The sequence below is a fragment of the Cebidichthys violaceus genome, unplaced genomic scaffold (assembly GCF_023349555.1).
Source record: "Cebidichthys violaceus isolate CVI_PGR_0920_01 unplaced genomic scaffold, fCebVio1.0.p SCAF_21, whole genome shotgun sequence".
NCBI lineage: Eukaryota > Metazoa > Chordata > Actinopteri > Perciformes > Stichaeidae > Cebidichthys > Cebidichthys violaceus.
The window spans coordinates 10,932,055-10,938,054 of NW_027176384.1; positions in this window are offsets into that span (position 1 = coordinate 10,932,055).

Below are 6,000 nucleotides of genomic sequence, written 5' to 3' on the forward strand. Positions count from 1 at the left end.
ACAGGTTAAACGTGTGAAATGAGGTCTTACTTTTGACACAGTCAGCAGTCTGAGTTAATTTTACAGTTTCACCCCTCACGGTGTTGTCTTACTTAATAGGGGAGATGGGAGGATTGTGTTTGGAAAAAGAAAAAAGGCCATCATACTTGCAGTACTGCAAGTGAGACTGTGGTGCCTTCTGTTGGCAAAAATACATCAGTGAATAAAAAGTGAATGAAGTTACAATAGCTGCTGCTGTTCACAGTGGACGAAAAAGGTAAATAAGAGCCTCTGACATGTAAATAAAGTGACTTAGAATAATCGATAATGTAAAGTAATAACTTTTGATCCACTACAGACGATATATTATCACTAATTCAAGTTTATCTTTAAAAATATATTAATAATTTGTGTGTGTTATTGTGTAAACTAGCTACATATGTGTACCACTAATTCAATAACTCAAAGTATACTTCTGATGTTTTTCCTCACACAGGTGTAGCCTGCTGCATCAGACAGAAAGACTTCTATAATTAATGACAACATTTCAATATTTACAGATACTTTCTGGCTAATCTTTGTCTGCAGGATTATGTGCTAACTGCTCCAACTCATTTCTCAACTTCACTGGTTTGGTATTGCATTCAGTAAAACACTCAAGACATCTAAAGTGACACTTTTGGATTGTGAGATTTCTTTGGTTTAATTTAAGTCATGTTGAGTTAATGTGAAGCTTTTTAAATAGTGAATCGGTTGCAGGTGTCATAGCATGTATAGTGGCTTAACTGGCCCAAAAACAACAAGCAGGTACACCGAGTCATGAGTATTACTTTGTAGAACACAGAATTTTAAATCAGTCCATATACAGATTTTGCCACATATCCAACAGTTCTGAGAAACCATCAAAGGTCAAAGAAGTAAGAAGATGAACACATAAGACGGATTGTAAACACTTCAGAAATAATAATAAGTATTTCATTTGGTAAATAAGAATTAAGTTGGGTTTGTAAGACAGAAAAAAACAATGTTTTCTCCACACATACAACTAAAAGTCTATGGCCATGCTGGTGGTAAGGATGTGATGATCGTTAAACACAAAAAAACATTGAAAGGATTCAAAATTAAAAACGAATGAATATTGCTATTCTTGGATACCACTCCGCAAAAAAATAAACCTTGGCCTGAAGGTGGCACTAGAGGTACCGCCATGCTTTTACAGAATGCTCCCAGCACTCATCAGTCTAGTCTCGGTTTACCAAAATTCAAGGGAGACAAGAAGACATTTACGGGGACAACAGGATGCTCAATGCTTCCTCCTGCAGTGCGGAGAGTGTAAGAGGCCCTCAACAGTCTTATGATGACGCAATACAGCACACCAGGTTAAAGAAACAACCAGGGGGACATTCTACCATCCTGCAGACAACGTGTGACCGTCTGTTCCACAAACAGCATTTCTTTAAGCCCTTGCAGTACTTGTGTCTGAACAACCTTATCACCTTACCAGTGAATGGATATTAACAGAGATGTGCACAAAAATGCTGTCTGATGTTTTTTGAATGACAACAAAGGCTTTAAATATTGCTTTTATGCCATTATATGCAGCAAAGATTCTCCCCTGTTACAGTTCAAGGTCTATGGCACTTGACAACTTGTTTCTCTTAAAGCAATAGTACAAGCATGCAGTGATTCAAGTTTATGCTCATATCTACGATCTTTCTATTCATTATTTTATATGTAAAACAACAGCAACAAAAATGAAACTGCTAATCACATTAGACTTTACCAGAGAACGTTCAGCCAATAGATACATTCACACATCATGCAACTGCATGTATCTGTGTTGCATATATGAAATAAACAGCAGGAGAGTAGCTATTTATTTGATGTGTTTGTTTTAATGCTCCGTCCTGCCGTCTGCCGGTCACTTTTCACCATTTCAGTCATTTAGCAAACAGAACCAATATCAACCTTGAGGGACAACAGGAACATTTAATGAAGTAATCAATTAAGCAACTTCCATTCTGCTAAATCCCTTGTCCTTTTAAAAATCATGCAATTTGTATCATGTATATATTCTTTAAAACATAAAACACATGTTCACTTGTGGATAAGGAAAGGGCACCTGCTGTAATACCAAAAAAGACCAAATGTAAAAATAAAAAAAAGTCAGTGTATCTAAAAAATAATGAAGCTGTCTGAATACACTGTGCAACTTTTTTTCACGGAGGACACAAACATGATCTCATAGATAAGGTTATAACTCTGCGGTCACACCAGCATTCAGACCGATAGACTAATTGTATACCATCGGCTTTGACACTTCTTGATTTTCATCGAGTGCCAGTAAATAAAGAAGAACAATGGGGCTGACTGTGCTGTGGTTACCCTGCCGTTCCCACATCGGTGCTAAAATGCACGCAGCTATTGAATTGAGAAGAGGAAGGAAAGTGCTTCTTTGTTTGGAAAGATAAAGCTGCAGCGTGTCTGCTCTGACAGAAAACACCACCTTCATGGACAAACATGAATCTTTCTCTCTCTCTCTTCCATCTCAACCACATAATAAAGATGGATTTATTGACACCCTCAATATTATAACATATGGATAGCAACAAATGTACCCTACTAAAGCATACAGGGATGTTAGGTTGGCTACATAATGTAAAAATGTAAGAAAACGTTTCTTCTAATGGCTCAAATATACAAAGAATACTTATTTCAAATGATATTGTATTGTATAAACTATATTTCGCCTAATGAAGGAAAATGATTATAAAGGCAATTTTATGATAAGAGCTCGAAACATTTAAAACCACAAAATTTTAATACTAAGTGGTGATTTGAAGCACTATTCATGTTTATATAGAGTAGAACAAAACATCATAGCGTAAAATAGAATAGAATGAAATAGAACACGACAGACAGAAAACAAAGGAAACAATAGAACACATAATGGAATAGAATGCAAGAGAAAAGAATAAAATAGAATATAATGGACCAAAATAGAACATGACAGAGTAGAATAGAATACAACATAATATATACAATAAAGCAGCAGAACAGAATGAACAAAAGCAATAGAATAGAATATAACAGAAAAGAGTAGAACACTGCCCAGACAAATAAAGAATAAAACATGACAAACAATAGAACCAATTGGAATAGAATTTAACAGAATAAAATATATCTCAATAGAAACAATAGAACAGAATAGAATACACCACAACAGGAAAAAAGAGGATAATAGAATAGAATGGAATAGAACGCAAATAGAATAGAACATAAGATAACAGAATAAAACACATCAGAATAGAATTTGACTCAATAGAATGTAACATAATAGAATAGAATAAAACAAAACAGATCACACAAAAACAATAGAACGCAACAATATAATGAAATAAAACAACCTAATGGAACAGAAAGAGACCACAATATAATAGAGACCTTGACAGGTAGTTGAACCATGAAACAAGACTACCGTCATGCTAGCGGCTCTATGAAATTGAGCATAGGGGGCCTGAAATGAAATGCTAACATTAGCATTTGCTAACAGGCATTATTATGAATCCCGATGCATTTCTTGGTAAGATCCGGCCTAATTAGCTAGTCGAGGCAGAGGCAACTGGTTAGGGTTAGGCGTTAACCTCGATTAGTAGGGTCGGGATAGCCCATTGGTCAGGTTTAATCGTCCAGAACCTTATTTTAAGACCAAATGATTGCAAACTTGCAAACACCAGCATGTTAGGATTGCCATTGAGGTGTTACTATTCCCACTGATGTTTTAGCATGTATAGTTGTTTACCATGTGCACCATCATATTTTAGCTTGTTAGCATGCTAACATTTGCTAATTAGCAGTAAACACAAAGTATAGTTGAGACTGATATATTTTGTCATAAATACAGTTTTGGAAGAATTACACCGGATGATGGCTGCAAGATTTAAGAGACTTTATTTACATCAAAGTTGCTGCACTCCATCCTCGATGAATGTTTGAGGAGACTTTCCAGCCAATAGTTGAGATATTTTAGTCTGAAAAAAAAAGTGGTGGACCAACTGCTATTGACAAACCTGAAGCCATGTTGTTAGGAGCTAACAATGGGAGTAATAACTGATAGAATATTATAACATCACTCATTACCTGTTACAAATGATCTCTTTCCAATTATAAAGAACACAACACATAAAACAGTTGAAAGCTACTTCTTTAAGACCCCAAAGACCGACCTAATGGAGCACAAAGGAGCCGACTCTGCATCCCACACGGTGCCAACACCAGCACACATCTGTCAGGCTTCAGCTGCAGCCCGGCAGGTTGTGGTCTTTAATTTATGGAGTTGATTTGACAGAAGTTTCACCCTGAATGGAGGGAAAGACCGAGTGGGTGAGAGGACGAGGTTTGTGGTTCTTTGTTTTTTATCAGCGTGCTACACAGGCAGGAAACACACGCAAACACACATGTGTCACACTCTCACATGCACACATGCATATTTGCATGCTTACACACACACACACACACACACACACACACACACACACACACACACACACACACACACAAAGTATGGTAATTTACTATCACAAGTGGTTTTTCTTGACTGATAGGAGCAAAACTGTTTTAGTGAGTAATATTACAACAAATGATGACTCAAATCAGATATAACAACGTAACTTCTGGCCTTTCCATAACCTGTCCATTTCCAATTCTTTGTTTCCATGATGTGTCCAACACACTTAACCGGGCTGAAAGGGGAACTTCAGGAGCAAGTCAGTTGATATTTAAAACTACACACCTGAGATAAATGCACTTCTCAAAAAGCCCTGTGTTTATTTGTATAGGGGATTGGCTCCGTGAGGGGGGGGGGGGGGGGGGGGGGGGTGGTGCACAGGCTGAGTTTAACAGTGATCACCACAATATTAACCATTAACTTTTACAATCATATTTATACGAAGCTGCGTTTATGGCGTTTGGGTCAATTGGAACTTCAAATGGTCATACATTTTATTATTATTTTCCTTCAGCTCCACTGAGCTTTATACTGAGTTTGTCTCCAGGATTTGATGGTACTCTGTTTTAAAATGATTAGTAGGTGCAAAAAACTAAAATTTAAACCTAAAACTAAAACTAACCTAAACCTAAAAAGTCTGCAGCAGATGCATTTTGATTTTCTCAGCAACTTTAAGGAGAGCACAATAAACTTCCCAGCAGTGATAAAACAAATACTTGGTAAATGATGTCCCTTAAATGTGTAGTAAAAGTGTAGTAAAGAAATAAAAAAGTAAGAAGAGGAACAAAGTTTGTTGTTTTGATCTGAGAGCTTTGTGAGGGACGCAAATGGCTGTTAATTCAAACTACTGTACTCGTTTTCATTAGTTTATCACTTTTTGTGCAATGTTATGGCAAAATGGCAGAATGAAAAATTCACAAATTGTTTTTTTCTGAAGAAAACATGTAATTAATTCAAAATAAAAACAATTGTATTAAATTATAATGAACATTTTTATATTATGGAATCATTTTGCCATTTAGCAAATATCAACATATTTGCATTGCACTGACCAGTGATAATTGTCCTTTAATTTATTAGTGGTTATCCATCCAGTTTGTGTTTCTTAACAGAGCCCCACCACAGGCTCACTCTTCATGCAAATATTCCTTCATTCACTTAACTTTATTACCAGAAAACAAAGGACCACAGAGAAAACATTCCCGCAATTCTAAAAGCTCCAATTTCAATTTACAGAAAAACGTATTACTGAACAGCACGTGTTATCGATGTGTATGTTAGATACATATCCTGCCCGGTATGCAAATTCTCAGGTCAGGCTGATCTCCACTATGAGAGACTGTGTGATGCTCAGATGTCTGTCTGATCTCAGCTTTTAAAAAAAGAAGAAGTGTACGGCTGCAGTACATCGTGACGTTAACACATTTAAATTGACCGGCCTCTCTACGGTTTATGAACGGTGAACAGGTATTGGAGGTCTGCAACATATATATACCTGTCCACATACTGTACAC